The sequence below is a fragment of the Saccopteryx leptura genome, chromosome 2 (genome assembly GCF_036850995.1).
Source record: "Saccopteryx leptura isolate mSacLep1 chromosome 2, mSacLep1_pri_phased_curated, whole genome shotgun sequence".
NCBI classification, from domain to species: Eukaryota; Metazoa; Chordata; class Mammalia; order Chiroptera; family Emballonuridae; genus Saccopteryx; species Saccopteryx leptura.
This window is the reverse complement of record NC_089504.1, coordinates 330324843-330343448: the sequence shown is the minus strand read 5'-3', so window position 1 is coordinate 330343448 and position 18606 is coordinate 330324843. Positions and strand designations below refer to the sequence as shown.

Below are 18606 nucleotides of genomic sequence, written 5' to 3'. Positions count from 1 at the left end.
GCTCTGCCCGTCTGGGGCGTCATTCTGTTGCAACCAGAGCCATCCTAGCACCTGAGGCAGAGGCCACGGAGCCATCCTCAGCACCCGGGCCATCTTTGCTCCAATGGAGCTTGGCTGCGGGAGGGGAAGAGAGAGACAGAGAGGAAGGAGAGGGGGAGGGGTGGAGAATCAGATAGGCGCTTCTCCTGTGTGCCCTGGCCGGGAATCGAACCCGGGAATCCTGCACGCCAGGCTGACGCTCTACCACTGAGCCAACCGGCCAGGGCGCCTCCCCACTTCTAACTTCAGAAAAAAATACAAAACAAACAAACAAATAAATAAATAAGGTAAAAATAAAAATTTTAAAAGGAGGGAAGGAAATCTCTACAATCTAGTAACAAAAGGAAGAAAATAGACAATATGAAAATTAAAAGGCAAAAAACCCCCCACCAGATTAAAGAGTTCAAACACTGACTAGTAAAAGTTCAAAGACAATGTAGAAGAATGTAGAGGATGACAAAAAAAATTTTTTTTAAATTTCTGAGCTCAAAACAGACCTAAGCCTTCTGCCTAATAGAGCCAACTGAGAATCTAAAACAATGAATGAAAAAGTTATACTTAAGACACACAGGTTGGCCCTGGCTGGTTGGCTCAGTGAATGGAGCACAGGCCCTGCATATGGATGTCCTGAGTTCAATTCCCAGGCAAGGCACACAAGAGAAGTGACCAACTGCTTCTCTCCCTCTTCCCCTCCCACAGCCAGTGGCTTGATTGGTTTTCACCAGGTTCTGAGGATGGCTCAGTTGGTCCGAGCATCAGCCGGAGGTGCTAAAAATAGCTCAGTTGATTTGAGCATCAGCCACCAACAGGGGTTGCTGGGTGGATTCCAGTCAAGCACTCGGAACTCGGTCTCACTATCACACCTCCTATCACTAAAAAAGGCACAGGGTAAAAGTTTAGAATTCCCAACAGAAAATCCTTTAGAACTTCAAAAAAGTATCTACACTGAAACTAAAATCATACTGACATGAGTCATCCTTTATCACTGTCTTCTCAATGAGAAATTCAGGACAACGGAACAATGATACCAAAGTTACATGGGAAAATATTTTCAACCCAGAATTCAATTCCCAGAAAATCAAACAATCAAGTCTGAGGGCAAAATAAAGCATTTTTCAATATGCAAAGAATCAAAACTTACCACCTACACACACACTATAAAAAATTAAAAAACACTAGAAGACAACGTGGGATAAGAGAGAAGTGACAGGTATGAGCCAGAATAACTAGGTAAAGTTAAAAGGAAGACTTTTTTTAATTGAATTTATTATATTAAGGTGACACTGGTTCACAAAATCATACAAGTTTCAAGTGTACAACTCAACAAAACAACATCTGCACACTGCATCGTGTGCTTAAAAATTCTTCAACAGCAGCGGTAGAGCGTAGGCCTAGCGTGCAGAGGACCCGGGTTCGATTCCCGGCCAGGGCACATAGGAGAAGCGCCCATTTGCTTCTCCACCCCTCCGCCGCACCTTCCTCTCTGTCTCTCTCTTCCCCTCCCGCAGCCAAGGCTCCATTGGAGCAAAGATGGCCCGGGCGCTGGGGATGGCTCTGTGGCCTCTGCCTCAGGCGCTAGAGTGGCTCTGGTCGCAACATGGCGACGCCCAGGATGGGCAGAGCATCGCCCCCTGGTGGGCAGAGCGTCGCCCCTGGTGGGCGTGCCGGGTGGATCCCGGTCGGGCGCATGCGGGAGTCTGTCTGACTGTCTCTCCCTGTTTCCAGCTTCAGAAAAAAAAAAAAAAAAAAAAATCTTCAACAGGTAGTTTCAATGATGAGAACTGCACCTCCTCTTTAACTCCAGAATCATTATTTGGTATTATAATGAATATATTAACATAATCAGAACTAGACAAACACAGAGACTTAACTCAGTTATTAAAAAAGAAGATAGCTTGACCATTCAGTGGCACAGTGGATAGCACATTGGCCTGGGATGCTGAAGACCCAGGTTCAAAACCCTGAGATCACCAGCTTGAGCACAGGCTCATCCGGCTCAAATGCTGGCTTGTCCGCTTAAGCGTGAGATCATAAATATGACCCCATGGTCACTGGTTTGAACCCAAGGTCACCGGCCTGAGCAAGGGGTCACTGGTTTGGCTAGAACACTCCGGGGATCAAGGCACATATGAGAAAGTAATCAATGAACTAAAGTGCTGCAACTATGAGTTGATGCTTCTCATCTCTCTTCCTGTCTGTCTCCCTCGCTCTTAAAAAAGAAAAAAATAAAAACAGAAGATAAATGTTATAAACAAAATTTGTGGCCTGACCAGGAGGTAGTACAGTCAGCCTGAGGACCCAGGTTTGAAACCCCAAGGTTGCCTGCTTTAGTGTGGGCTCATCTGGCTTGAGCACAGGCTCACCAGCTTGAGCACGGGGTTGCTGGCTTGAGTGTAAGTCACTGGCTTGAAGCCCAAGGTCACTGGTTTGAACAAGGGTCACTTGCTCTACTGTAGTCCCCACCGGTCAAGGCACATATGAGGAAGCAATCGATGAACTAAGGTGCCGCAACAAAGAATTGATGCTTTTCACCTCTCTCCCTTCCTGTCTGTCCCTATCTGTCCCTCTCTCTGACTCTCTGTCTCTGTCAAAGAAAAAAAACAACAAAAATTTGTGTGTAGGGGGGTAATCACTATGGTAACTGTGCTAATTTCTTTACCTTTCATAGCAGGGACTCCTATGTAAGAGTGATAAACCATTTTATTAATATGTAGTAATAAAGACAATTACTAGAAGAGTTACAAATATATAATAAAAATTAGGAAAGGGAAAATTTTTAAATTGTCTTTTATTATGAGAAGTTAAATAAACTCATGAGTTAAGAGGTATATAAATTATATTAGAAAGTATAAGCATGAACTATAAATTCACTTCTGAAGAATGAAAAAGGAGGGGGTTGATGGATGGGATTTACTTTTCATTATATTCTCTCTTTGTACAACTTAAATTGTTTTGCATAAATATGCAATATTTTTACAACTTAGAAAACTGTTTTGCCTGACCTGTTTTGGCACAGTGGATAAAGTGTCAACATGGAATGCTGAAGTCACTGGTTTAAAACCCTGGGCTTGCCTGGTCAAGGCACATATATATATGGGAGTTGATTCTTGCTCCTACCCCTTCTCTCTTTCCCCTCTCTAAAATGAATAAATTAAAAAAATCTTTAAAAAAAATTGTTTTAAATAAAAAGTGAATTGTGTTTTAGCCATACAATGGAATACTGTGGAGGTGCTTAAGAAGAACAAAATAAGTCTCTACATACCAATACATGAAGATGTCTACACTATATTAAGTGAAAAACTAAGATGAAGAAAAATGCATTAAGATGGTACTGTGTTGTCTGACTTATGGTGGCACAGTGGATAAAGTGTTGATCTATAATGTGGAGGTTGCCAGTATGAAACCCCAGGCTTGCACAGTCATGGCACATTTGAAAAGCAATTACGAGTTGATATTTCCTGCTCCTCTCCCTTTCTCTCTATCCTCTAAAATCAATAAATAAAATCCTAAAAAAAAAAAAATGGTACTGGGTTTACAATAACCTGCTTGGTAGAGCCACTTTAAGACAATCTGGTAGTTTCATATCAAGTTAAACCGTCTTACCATACAACCACCAATTGCACTATTAGGTACTTATCCATGTGAAGTGATAATTTATATTCACACAAGAACATGCACACAAATGTTTACAGCAGCTTTCCTCATAACCACTAAAAACTGGAAACAAGCAAGATAATTGTTGTCCTTCAATATGAAAATGGATAACCAAACTGTTACAATGAAATGTACAGTCAAAAGTATACAATGGAATACTATTCTGTAATAAAAAGAACAGACTACTGATTCATGCAGTATTGTAGCTAAATTTTAAATCCATTTTACTAGGTGAAAGAAGCCAGACTCTAAAAGTTACCTATGACATAGAGAAAAGGAAAAACTATAGGTACAGAAAATAGATCAGTGGTTGCCAAGGATTGGTAGAACAGGGAGTGGTAGACTAAAGTGAACACAGAGAGGAAATTCTAGGGTGTTATAACTATTGTGTATGGCCCTACAGTAATGAATACATGACTCTGTCAAAACCCATAGACACATGTATCTCAAAGAATGAACTGGGACATATGCAAAGTAAATGTATTAATAATCAACGAGGATGGAATGAAGACTAATGACAAACGAATCTAACTGTATTACAAATGTATGACATAACTTCAGTAAAAGAACTAAAGGGGGAAAGGAGTTCACCTAAGTAATGCTGGAAATTAATGCTTTGACTGTAAACGGAGAAGAACTGTACATTAAACACAGTACTCCAGTTGTACACTTGTTTTCCACAAGGGTATGGGTTCATAATTCTAAAACTGCTTTAAATAAATGAGTATTCTGTCGGAGAATGAAGTTACAGAAAAACAAGAAGGGAAGACCAGAATAAACACTGGCATTTTATTAGAGTCAGAAACATCAATATATACCTAAGTGCAGCTTGATCTATATACAGATGCATATACAGAATCACCATTGGTATCCTGGGTTAGTTATAAATACACACTGCCAATCTATGTCCTATAATGACACTCCAATAGAAATGAGCATTTCCAATGCCCAGATCTTGGTTTCTAGGTACTATTCTTGAATCAAGAGCTCATACTAGCACTGGGATAGAGAAAACACAAGATAGGTCTGATACATCCTGTAGCCATCAGAAAATAACAAAGTGTCAAAAGGATATAGGAACCAACCTGAAAGAACTCTCATTGATCAAAACTGGAACAATTCAGGAACAAAATCAAAGACATGAAGAACAAAATAAGCATGTGGTTAATTTTATGTGTCAACTCGACTAGGTCAAAACATTACCCTAACCTGTCGTGACCCACAGGTTGAGAACCACTGCCCTAGATGTTTTTGTGAAGGTGTTTTATAGATGAGTTTACAATTTAAATCAGGAGACGTTGAGTACAGATTACCCTTTATAATGTAGGTGCACTGTAGACCATCAGTTGAAGGCCTTAATTTTTTTTTAAGATTTTATTTATTGATTTTTTTAAGTGACAGCTGAGAGACAGAGAGAATGGGGGGGGGGCAGGAAGCACCAACTCATAGTTGCTTCTCGCATGTGCCTTGACTAGGCAAGCCCAGAGTTTTGAACTGGCAACATCAGACTTCCAGGTAGAATGTTTTACGCAATGCACCACCACAGGTCAGGCATGAAGGCCTTAATTTTTTAAAAAAGACTGACCTCCCCCAAAAAGGAAGTTCTGCCAGCTGACTGCTTTCAGAATTGAACTACAACATCAGTCCTTCCCTAGGTCTCCAGGCTGCCAGGCTACCGCTACCCTGCAGATTTGGGACTTACCAGTCCAAATCAATAACGTGACTGATACATACACATATCTCCCATCCATCCTATTGGTTCTTTCTCTGAAGAACCCTAATACAGATTTTAACCCAAAGTATAAAATAAAATATACAAGTCCATACTTAATAATTAAATTTTAAAAAATGGAGGGAGCCTGACATGTGGTGGTGGCACACTGGAGAAAGCGTCAATCTGGAATGCTGAGGTCTCCAGTTCAAAACCCTGGGCTTGCCCGGTCAAGGCACGTGTGAGAAGCAACTATGAGTTGATGCTTTCCACTCCTCCCCCTGCTCCACCTTTTAAGATTTTATTTATTCATTTTAGAGAGGGGAAAAAGACAGATAAAGAGAAAGGCCTGACCAGGCGGTGGCGCAGTGGATAGAGCGTCAGACTGAGATGCAGAGGACCCAGGTTCGAAACCCTGAGGTCGCCAGCTTGAGCGCGGGCTCATCTGGTTTGAGCAAAAAGCCCACCAACTTGAACCCAAAATCGCTGGCTCCAGCAAGGGCTTATTCGGTCTGCTGAAGGCTCGCGGTCAAGGCACATATGAGAAAGCAATCAATGAACAACTAAGGTGTTGCAACGCGCAATGAAAAACTAATGATTGATGCTTCTCATCTCTCTCCGTTCCTGTCTATCCCTCTCTCTGACTCACTCTCTGTCTCTGTAAAAAATAAATAAATTTTTTAAAAAATTAAAAAAAAAAAAGAGAGAAGTGGGGAGGGACAGGAAGCATCAACTCCCATATGTGCCTGACTAGGCAAGCCCAGGGTTTCAAACCAGAGACCACAGATTACAGGTTGAACGTTTCTCCAATGCACCACCACAAGTCAGGCTCCTCCCACCTTTCTCTCTCTCTCTTCTCTCTACAAAATCAATAAATAAAATCTTTAATAAAAATAAGCCTGGCTAATGGTGGCACAATGGATAGAGCATCAATCTGGGACTCTGAGGCCCCAGGTTCAAAACCCCAAGGTCGCCAACTTGAGAGCAGACTCACCAGCTTAAGCATGGGATCATAGACATGATCTCATGGTCACTGGCTTGAGCAAGGGGTCACTTACTCGGCTGGAGCCCCCCCCCACAATTGTCAAGGCATGTAACAGAAGCAATCAATGAACAACTTAAGTGACACAACTACAAGTTGATGTTTCTCATTTCTCTCCCTTCCAGTCAGTCTATCTCTAAAAAAAATAAACAAACATATAAATAAAAATAAAATAAATGGAGGGAGAAATAACAAATCTCCCTTACAGAAGAATTCCAAATAGTAATATACTCTCCCCTCAGGAAGTAGGGCCTAGTCCCTCCTTCCCACATGAATATGGGTTGGACTTAGTAAAAGGAAAATATAGTTACTGTACAGTAAAAAAGAAACCTGACCAACACAGCCTTAACCAAGTGATCAAGGTTCACATCATCAGTGTTGTTCTGTGGTTATCATATACCACCAATATGTGATAAGAAGGATACTTCACATCTGTGGTATTCTTCCTGAAAACCCATAAATCCTCCCTAATCAGGAGAAAAACATTAGGCAAACCCAATTTGAGGGACATTCTACAAAATATCTAACCAGTATTTTTCAACACTGTAAAACACATGAAAAATAAGGAAACTGAAATGCTCACTGAACAAAGGAGATCAAGAAGACATGATAACTGAAATGCAATGTGATATCCTGTATAGGTTCCTAGAACAGAAAAATGAATATAAGGTAAAAACTATAAAAATCTGAATAACATATAGACTTTAGTTAATAAAAACATATCAATACTGGTTCATTAATTATGATAAATCTACCATGCTAATGTAAGATGTTAATAAGAAAAAACGAGGTGCAGAGTATATAGGAACTCTTTATACTATCTTTATAATTTTTCTGTATATCTAAAACTGTTCTAAAATTAAAAGTTTATTTTTTTTAAAGCCTATCACAGTGGTACTGCTTCCCAACAGCCACACCACATATATATGCCTTAGACCAGGGGTCTCAAACTCGCGGCCCACCGAACAATTTTGTGCGGCCCGCAGACTAATCCACGAAGTTCAAAATATTTTGGATAAAATTAAGTAAGCCTAGAGGCCTACTTGTATTTTTCATTTCTCTAGCATCCTAGCTAGATATTAGCTTAGTTAACAGCAGTTGTGATGCGAACTACCGTTTCTGGTCGTTTTGTGACACTGAGTAAACTGCATGTACGATTGTGCTTGTTGTACTGATTTTTTTTTGTTTTCAACTGCAGTGAGAAAAGTATTGCGTAACAGTTGCCTTTTGTAGACCTAGTGCGGCCCACCGAACGGCTGTGATCTTGCTCTGCGGCCCACATGCTGAGTTGAGTTTGAGACCCCTGCCTTAGACCCTGAAGAGGGCAGCAGGAAGCACAGTACCTTCACTCAAGCCACTGCTGCACCTGTAAGAGTTAAATATAAACCAAGCTGGATAAGAACTGTTTTGTTCTATTTCCACCAGGAAAATACTAAGGGTAGAATCAACAGCAAAGGTATAATCCTAAGGGAGAAATGTGAAAACAACCAGGGAAGACGTCAAAAATACAATATTTCCCTAGAGAACTATCACACCATAGATGTTCACAAGCAATTTGAAAAAAGACATTAGCCCAGTCCAAAAGCCTAGACTTCTTTTTTTTATAATTAATTAATTAATTAATTAATTTTTTTACAGAGACAGAGAGTGAGTCAGAGAGAGAGATAGACAGGGACAGAGAGAGATGAGAAGCATCAATTATTAGTTTTTCATTGCGCGTTGCAACACCTTAGTTGTTCATTGATTGCTTTCTCATATGTGCCTTGATCGTGGGCCTTCAGTAGACCGAGTAACCCCTTGCTGGACCCAGCGACCTTCGGTTCAAGCTGGTAGGCTTTTGCTCAAACCAGATGAGCCCGCGCTCAAGCTGGCAACCTCGGGGTCTTGAACCTGGGTCCTCTGCATCCCAGTCCGACGCTCTATCCACTATGCCACCGCCTGGTCAGGCCAAAAGCCTAGACTTCTAATGACGAAAATATAAAACACCATACGCACTGTTAAATACAAAAAATAAATAAATATTATCCTCTACCTACCTAGAGTAAAAAGTATCAAGGAAGGTCTAAGAGAAACACCTCTCTCTACATAAGCCTTGAAACAGATATTCTAGTTTTAGAATCAATCCTACAGCATAGAAGATGAGAAATAGAAAAACTCAAAATATCAGGTGAGGCGATGAGGAACAGTAGTCCATCTTCCAAAGAGTTTAACAAGGAGCATGCTAATGTTAAAAAGCAAATCAAACAGTCTTGGTAATAAGGTAATGTAGGTTTGAATCTATTTCTGCCACTTACTTGATAAATAAATCTGGAGGAATAACTTCTTAATCTAGTGTTGGGTTGCTTTAAAAGAATCTAGTATGTAAAAGAATCTTAATGAACTCAACTTCACAGTATGATTTTCACTAAAATTGTTATCACTCAAGATTCTTTCTCTCAGAATTTCAGTTAAAAAGGCAAAAATAGGCCCTGGCCTGTTGGTTCAGTGGTAGAGCATCAGCCCGGAGTATGAAAGTCCCAGGTTCGATTCCCAGCCAGGGCACACAGAAGCGCCCATCTGCTTCTCCACCCTCTCCTTTCTCTTTATCTCTCTCTTCCCCTCCCACAGCCAAGGCTCCATTGGAAAGGTTGATCCGGGTGCTGAGGATGGCTCCATGGCCTCGGCCTCAGGCGCTAGAATGGCTCCTGTTGCAACGGAGCAACGCCCCAGATGGGCAGAGCATCACCCCCTAGTGGGCTTAAACAAGTGGATCCTAGTTGGACACATGCGGGAGTCTCTCTGCCTCCCTGCTTCACTTCAGAAAAATACAAAAAAAAAAAAAAAAGGCAAAAACATGCAATGAAAAAAAAAATCAGCTGTTAACAGAGACTACAAAGGGATGACTGATGTTATAGTTTATGTATTTTTTTTAAGCAAGATAAAAGAGGGAAAGAAGAGAGATAGAGAGAGAGAGAGGGACAGAGAAAGAGAGAGATGAAAAGCATCAACTTAAAAAAAATAGAAAAGCATCAACTTGTAGTTGCGGCACTTTAGTTGTTCATTGATTGCTTCTCATAAGTGCCTTGACCAAGAGGCTACAGCCAAGTTGGGATCTTGTCGATGATCCCATGCTCAATCCCATGACCTCGGGATTTTGAGGTGCTCTATCCACTGCACCACCACTTAGTCAAGCAGTATGTTTTATCTTTTCCAAATCAATATAATAAATATGTTCATCTGTAATTAGAATTTTTTTTTAATTTTCAATTGATTTTAGAGACGGAGGTGGAGTCCAGAGATGGGGGGGAGAGAAATGAGAAGCATCAACTGGTTGCTTCACTTTAGTTGTTTTTTATTGATTGCTTCTCATATGTGCCTTGACTAGGGGGAGCTCAAGGTGAATCAATTACCCCTTGTTCAAACTAGTGACCTTGCGCTCAAGCCAGCAACCTTTGGGCTAAAGCAAGCAACCTTTATGATCCTAAGCTCAAACCCACCACCTGGTGCTCAAAACAATGCGCCTGTGCCTCCTCCGGGTTGGGGTTTCAAACCGGCACCCTCAGTGTCCCAGGTCAATCCACAGGTCAGGCCATTGGTTGATTCTTGTATGTGCCCTGACTGGGGATGAGCCTGCAAACCTGGTGTATCAGGACAATGCTCCAAGCAGCAGAGCTACCTGGCCAGGGCTAGACAAATCACACATACATTTGTCACTTTCCTCCAGAATATCTTGATTTGTTACCTGACATTGATTTTTAATATATTTGAGGTATGACCCCACAGACACCCTATGACCTAAATAAAAAAGAGACAATAGGGATCAACATATTTTTATATTCTCTATGTAGACCTAACTTAAATAGTTGTCTTGGTTCTGCTATTGTGAATCAACCAAACTCAGTTTCCTCTTCTGAAAAATGTGGTCAGCCACCTGCATAGGAAGCTTAAGGTACTAAGTAAAAGGACCAGAGAAAAACCTTGAAGATATGAGAAAAAACTAAAAAAATAAAATGGGGGGGTCCTTTAATTTTTGTGGTTATCTATAAATTATAACAAGTTAGGAAAATGACAGTCAGTACATAAACTGCTTGAGAGAAAAAGACTTTGCTGAGACACTGTAGGTGTTCCAACAATTGTCCTCACTGGTCAAAGCTATACTTTAAACAATTAAATGGGGAAAGAGTGGAACAGACATGTAAAAAGGGCAAGAACAGGCCCTGGCCGGTTTCCTCAGTGGTAGAGCATCAGCCTGGCATGCAGAAGTCCCGGGTTCGATTCCCGGCCAGGGCACACAGGAGAAGCGCCCATCTGCTTCTCCACCCCTCCCCCTCTCCTTCCTCTCTGTCTCTCTCTTCCCCTCCCGCAGCCAAGGCTCCATTGGAGCAAAGATGGCACGGGCGCTGGGGATGGCTCCATGGCCTCTGCCTCAGGCGCTAGAGTGGCTCTGGTCGCAACAGAGAGACGACCTGGATGGGCAGAGCATCGCCCCCTGGTGGGCGTGCCAGGTGGATCCCGGTCAAGCACATGTGGGAGTCTGTCTGACTGCCTCCCCGTTTCTGGTTTTGGAAAAATACAAAAAAATAAAAAATTAAAAAATTAAAAAAAATAAAATAAAAAAGGGCAAGGACATCTATACTACTGTAACAAAGTATCTATATTCTAATTATTGGTCAATATTTGTTCATAAAAGTTTACCTTCCCCACTAGAAGGGGAACCAGGGATTGTATCATGAATCTTTGTATCCTTAGGGCCTGGCATAGAGAAAGAATTAAATGTTTCCTAAATGGATGTATTCTAATTGTTTTACTTTCTACCTTAAAAAACTTAGTTCACATGTGCTTCAGACCTAAAGGAAAAAAACTATTATAGTAGTTCTGATCCACTCAATAAGTATTTATTGTTTGCCTATGTTTCAATCACCCTTCTAAGCATCTGTGATATGTCAGTTAATAAGCAAAAATAAAAATCTGTCCTCATGGAAAGAATGTCATCTAAATCAGTGGTCCCCAACCTTTTTTGGGCCACGGACCAGTTTAATGTCAGAAAATATTTTCACGGACCAGCCTTTAGGGTGGGACGGATAAATGTATCACTTGATCGAGACAAGCGTCAAGAGTGAGTCTTAGACGGATGTAACAGAGGGAATCTGGTCATTTTTTAAAAATAAAACATCGTTCAGACTTAAATATAAATAAAACGGAAATAATGTAAGTTATTTATTCTTTCTCTGCAGCTCAGTACCAAATGGCCCACAGACCGGTACAGGTCCGCGGCCCAGGGGTTGGGGACCACTGATCTAAATGTCATATTCCACCCTAAGGCAGTGCTAACTCAAAGTGTGCTTCATGAATTGGTGCCAATCCACCAAATTGTTACTGGTCCATGGTACAGCAAGCTAGAGTAAGCATTTTGAAACTTATATAGCAATTTGAAAGTCATTTTAAATGATGAACCTAATATTACAAAGTATGGGTTCAAATGTGTCTTTATTTAATTTTTCTAATAATTCATTTTTATTGTTTTTTTAAAGTATCACTATATAATGAATTGAAAACTTTTTTTTGTATTTTTCTGAAGTTGGAAACGGGGAGGCAGTCAAGACAGACTCCCACATGCACCCGACTGGGATCCACCCAGCATGCCCACCAGGGGGTGATGCTCTGCCCATCTGGGGCGTAGCTCTGTTGCAACCAGAGCCATTCTAGCGCCCAGGCCAACTTTGCTCCAATGGAGCCTCGGCTGCGGGAGGGGAAGAGAGAGACAGAGAGGAAGGAGAGGGGGAGGGGTGGAGAAGCAGATGGGCGCTTCTCCTGTGTGCCCTGGCCGGGAATCGAACCCAGGACTCCTGCACGCCAGGCTGACGCTCTACCACTGAGCCAACCAGCCAGGGCCTCACCACAGATAATTTGAGAAGCACTGAACACGCATACTTTGATCACATCACTCACCCCTTCCTTAAACAGAATTCTATACAACATTATTAAGATCTTCTACAACTATCACCCTTTCCGAGTATTATTTTCCCACTATTTCAGTATTTCATACACTTTAACCACATTGAATTGCTTTCAGCACAAGCCTTCTATCTTGCCTATTCTTTTCTCTCAGCCTTAACTACTTCCCTACTTCTATGTGATTAAAGTTTACATACCCTTTTTTTATTTTAGTGAGAGAGACAGAAAGACAAGGAAGGGAGATGAGAAGCATCAACTTGTAGTTGCTTTACTTTTAGTTGTTCATTGGTTGCTTGTCATACATGCCTTGACCAGATATCTCAAGCTGAGCCAGTGACCCTTGCTCAAGCCAGTGACCATGGGATCATTTTGATGACCCCACACTCAAGCTGGTGGGCCTGCATTCAAGGCAGATAAGCCTAAATTCAAGCCAGTGACCTTGGGGTTTCAACCTGGGACCTCAGCACCCCAGATTGACACTCTATCCACTGTGCCATCACCGCTCAGGCTACATATCCCTTTTTTTCCTTTCTTTTCCTTTTCCAAGTGAGAGGAGGAAAGATAGAGAGACACTTCCACATACACCCTGACCAGGATCCACCTGGCAACCCCTGTCTGGGGCTGATGCTCTGCGCATCTGGGGCCAATGCTTCCAACCGAGCTATTTTTTTAGCACCTGAGGTGCAGGCTCTACGGAGCCATATTCAGCACCCGGGGCTGATGCACTTAACCTAATCAATCAGGCTACATATCCTCTTAAAGTCAAACACAAATGCCACCACCTCCTCAAAACCCTCCATGAACCAGACAAACAGAAGCAAGCTTTCCCTGACTTTCTCTAATACTTTAAAGCAGCCCTCTTACCAAATTTTCTGCAGGCTCCAAGTTCCTGGAATATAAAAAACAGTAACTTACTCATTTGGCATCCCTATAACACAGAAAATAGCCATCAAATTTTCTGAATGAATAATGTAAAAAACAGAATTATGTGTACAAATGAGCTTTGTTCAAGAGATCAAAAAACCCTCTGAAATGGTACACCGAACAGCATCCACTTTTCTCAGGAAAAAGTCTTTAACTCTTACTAGCTTCTCTCTACAGAGTCTAAGAACCCCCAAAGGTTAAAGAAACAATTCCTTGATAAAGAAAAGGCTCAAGTTTCATCAGCAGACAGACCTATTTCTGCTAGCCAGCTCCAACAGGGTTACCTTGGGGAAATTACCAGATATATAAATCTCAATTTCCTTTTATCTCAAAAAGGTGTTAATATTCACCTCAAAGATTTTTTTTGTGGCAGAAACAGAAGGTGGGACAGACAGGAAGGGAGAGAGATGAGAAACATCAATTCTTCGTTGCAGTTCCTTAGTTGTTCATTGATTGATTTCTCATATGTGCCTTGACCAGGGGGCTACAGCAGACCAAGTGACTCCTTGCTATAGTCAGTGACCTTGGGCTCAAGCTGGTGAGCCTTGCTCAAACCAGATGAACCCGTGCTCAAGCTGGCCACCTCGGGGTCTTGAACCTGGATCCTCCACATCCCAGTCCAACACTCTATCCACTGCGCCACTGCCTAGTCAGGCTATTCACTTCAAATATTTAATGTGAGAATGAATATGACCACATATGTCAGCGGTTCTCAACCTGTGGGTCGCGATGGCTTTAGGCGACCCCTGTGTTTTGGTCGTTCGACCCCCGCTGGGGTCACGACCCACAGGTTGAGAACCGCTGACATATGGAAAGTCCTAGGATCATCAAGTACCTGTGAAAGGCACTCAATGATTTAAATTTCCTTTCTACCCTCCTTTCTCTTTTTAGTTAAGTTTATATATTGCCCTGGTCAGGTAGCTCAGTTAGAGCATTGTCCCCATAATGCCAAGGCTATGAGTTCGATCCCCGGTCAAGGTAAACACAAGACTTCAACCAATGAACGCATAAGTTTTTATATCCATGAAGTGAGCAGGCTTAGGTCCCTTAAAAGTTTTTTAATTACAAATTAATGCCATACCTTGAAACTTGCACTCAGACTATTTTCTCAGAAATCTTCAACAGGGTTAGCTGTCTTTCAGAAACAGTTATTTGTTTTAAATCTGTAAACTGTATCACTTCTCGGCCTTTTGGCTAAGATCAAATGTAGTATGTGTTACCAGTTTAAATCTGTAAACTGTAGATTTCTGTCTATCATGCCAAGTAATTCTAATTACTGTTTTCTCTAAACTCATAAATGCAAAGGTTTTTTTTAGAGTATATAACCTAATATTCTTAAGAGAATTGACATCTTGCCTGGCCAGGTGGTGGTGCAGTGGACAGACGTCCACCTGGGAGCTGAGGACCCAGGTTTAAAACCCTGACGTTGCCAGCTCCAGTGCAGGTTCATCTGGCTTGAGTGTGGGCCCACCAACTTGAGTGCAGGTTCACAGTTCATGATTGCTGGTTTTAGCCCAAAGATTGCTGGCTTGAAGCCCAAGGTAGGTGGCTTGAGCAAGGGTCACTAGCTCAGCTGGAGCACCCCTCTCTGCCCCCGTCAAGACACATATGAGAGCCTGACTAGGCGGTGTGGCACAGTGGACAGAGCGTCGGACTGGGATGCGGAGGACCCAGGTTCAAGACCCTGAGGTCACCAGCTTGAGCGTGGGCTCATCTGGTTTGAGCAAAGCTCACCAGCTTGGATCCAAGGTCACTGGCTTGAGCAAGGGGTTCCTCGGTCTGCTGAAGGCCCACGGTCAAGGCATGTATGAGAAAGCAATCAATGAGGTGTCACAACAAAAAACTGATGATTGATGCTTCTCATCTCTCTCCGTTCCTGTCTGTCTGTCCCTATCTATCCCTCCCTCCCTCTCTCTCTGTAAAAAAAAAAAAAAGACACAGATGAGAAAGCAATCAATGAAAAACTGAAGTGCCACAACTATGAGTTGATGTTTCTCCTCTCTCCCTGTCTGTTCCTCTCTCTAAAAGAGAGAGAGAGAGAGAGCGAGAGAGAGAAAGAGGCTGACCAGGCAGTGGCACAGTGGATAGAGCGTCGGACTGGGATGCGGAGGACCCAGGTTCGAGATCCCGAGGTCACCAGCTTGAGCGTGAGCTCATCTGGCTTGAGCAAAAAAAAAAAAAAAGGTCACTAGCTTGGACCCAAGGTCGCTGGCTTGAGCAAGGGGTCACTCGGTCTGCTGAAGGCCCGCAGTCAAGGCACATATGAGAAAGCAATCAATGAACAACTAAGGTGTCACAACGAGAAACTAATGATTGATGCTTCTCATCTCTCTCCATTCCTGTTTGTCTGTCCCTCTCTGACTTTCTCTGTCCTTGTAAAAAAAAAAAGAGAGAGAGAGAGAGAGAGCGTGCTGACATCTTGATTCGGCTGTCTCCCAAACTGAACTGAGCCCATTAAGACAAAAAAATGCTTAGTACAAATTTTACTTGCTTGAAGCAAGAGCACTTCCACACCAGTTTACCATAAATTTGTATACAACCCTCAAAAACAAACAAACAAACAAAAACACCTTGCACGAAAGTACCCAAGACAAAATAACCCAAGGCTTGAAACTCATCTGTTCTTTTTTTTTTTTGTATTTTTCTGAAGCTGGAAACGGGGAGAGACAGTCAGACAGACTCCCGCCTGCGCCCGACCGGGATCCACCCGGCACGCCCACCAGGGGCGAAGCTCTGCCCACGGGGGGCGGGGGGGGGGGGGATGCTCTGCCCCTCCGGGGCGTCGCTCTGCCGCGACCAGAGGCCAAGGAGCCATCCCCAGCGCCCGGGCCATCTTTGCTCCAATGGAGCCTTGGCTGCGGGAGGGGAAGAGAGAGACAGAGAAGAAGGAGGGGGGGGTGGAGAAGCAAATGGGCGCTTCTCCTATGTGCCCTGGCCGGGAATTGAACCCGGGTCCCCCGCACGCCAGGCCGACGCTCTACCGCTGAGCCAACCGGCCAGGGCCTGTTCTTTTTAATTTTATTGATTTTTAAGAGACTTAGGGAGAGAGAGACACAGAAACATCAATCTGTTCCTGTATGTGCCCTGACCTGAGATGGAATCTGCAACTTCTGCATATTGAGACCATGCTATAATCCAGTGGTCCCCAACCTTTTTTGGGCCACGGACCAGTTTAATGTCAGAAAATATTTTCACGGACCAGCCTTTAGGGTGGGACGGATAAATGTTCACGTGACCGAGACAAGCATCAAGAGTGAGTCTTAGATGGATGTAACAGAGGGAATCTGGTCATTTTTTAAAAATAAAACATCGTTCAGACTTAAATATAAATAAAACGGAAATAATGTAAGTTATTTATTCTTTCTCTGCGGACTGTTACCAAATGGCCCACGGACCAATACCAGTCCGAGGCCCGGGGTTGGGGACCACTGCTATAACCAACCAAGCTATCCAGCCAAGGCTTGAAACTCATCTTAATGCAAACAAACACTCTTCACCTGAGACAAAGAAGTCACAAGCAACAATATAGTAATGAATGTATTTTCAGTTTCTACAAAAGATATCATTCTATTAATAATCAAGATGTCTAATTTTACAATTATATGCAGACTGTCACCAAATATAATGTGTATTAACTTATATAAACTAAATAATAAAACTATATATTGTGGCCCTGGCTAGATGGCTTTGTTGGTTAAAGGATCATCCCGAAGCACAGAGGTTGCCAGTTTGATCCATGGTCAGGGCACATACAGGAGCAGCTCAATGTTCCTGTCTCTCTCTCTCTCTCTAAAATCAATAAACAAAAATAAAAAAATAAATAAAAATTTTAAAAAAACTATACATTTTGGTACTACTTTACAGTAAATACAGTGTAACCTTGGGCAAATTAGTTAACCTCTCTAAGCCTCTATTCCTTACTGAAAGTATTAAATAAGATAATATATATAAAGCTCTCAGTGTCTGGTACCTGTTAGTGCTCAGTAAATGTTAGCCCAAATATACATATATAAAAGAATCTCTCTAGAAAAGACACAAAATTATCACTGACGGCTACTTTCAAGCAAAGAACTTGAGATCAGGGTGGAAACACTATACCTTCTTGCCCTCATAGTTTTACCCAGCACTTATAACTTTTTAAATAATAAAAATGTTTAAAATGATCTCTTGTGCTATAGGATTTCTTAGTGTTTAGCATAATGCACTGCAAAAACTAGGCTGCCACTGCTGAATTCACAAAGGAATCAAATCATAGTCTAATAATATCCACAAAAAAATACACAACCTATCCGATTTTAAAAATCTGTTAGGTGTTCTTACTTCTTTTACAACACCACATGGTCTTAATGAAAATACCTTACACCAGTGATTTTTCAAATTTTGTCCCTCAGGGAAATGTGGCAACAGAGACATTTTTGGCTGTTACAACTGAGGGGGTATATACTACTGGCATCTGGTGAGTGAAGGCCAAGAATGCTGCTGCCCTGGCCGAAGAGCCTGGTTGATTAAAGAGCATCATCCTGAAGCACAGAGGTTGCCGGTTCTATTCTCAGTCAGGGCACATACAGGAGCAGATCAAAGTTCCAGTTTCTCTCTCACACATGTGTCCTTCCTCTCTCTCTAATATCAATAAAATAAACATTTAAAAAATAAGTAGTATTTTAAAAAAATAAAAGAATACTGCCAAACACTGTATTATGTACAGTATGGGACTGAACAATAACCCACCCCAAAAGTCAGTACAGCTGAGGTGAGAAACTCTGCAACACAAGGAATCATTCTGTTCAATTCTGAAAGTAACCAGGTTCTTCATTTCTTTACCTACAAAACAAAACACATAGAAATTCTCCCCTCGCCTGATCTGTGGTGACACTGTGGATAAAAGTCGACCTGGAACGTGGAGATTGCCGAATTGAAACCCTGGGCTTGCCTGGTCAAGACACATGGGAACTGATGCTTCCTGCTCCTACCCCTTCTATCTCTTTCTCCCCTCTCTCTAAAATGAATAAAACCTTAAAAAAGAAAAGAAAAAAGCCCTGGCCGGTTGGCTCAGCAGTAGAGCGTCGGCCTGGCATGCGGGGGACCCGGGTTCGATTCCCAGCCAGGGCACACAGGAGAAGCACCCATTTGCTTCTCTACCCTCCCCCCTCCTCTCTGTCTCTCTCTTCCCCTCCCGCAGCCGAAGCTCCATTGGAGCAAAGATGGCCCGGGCGCTGGGGATGGCTCCTTGGCCTCTGCCCCAGGCGCTAGAGTGGCTCTGGTCGCGGCAGAGCAACGCCCAGGAGGGGCAGAGCATCGCCCC

At 42.4% G+C, this 18606-nt stretch overlaps 1 protein-coding gene and 1 pseudogene across 1 annotated transcript in view; one reads left to right on the top strand and one right to left on the bottom strand.

The window, feature by feature from the left end:
- Positions 1-18606, bottom strand: part of UBE2G1 (ubiquitin conjugating enzyme E2 G1) — a 117189-nt gene that overhangs the window by 91417 nt on the left and 7166 nt on the right. The window lies entirely within an intron of this gene.
- Positions 14479-14599, top strand: LOC136396295 (U2 spliceosomal RNA; annotated as a pseudogene).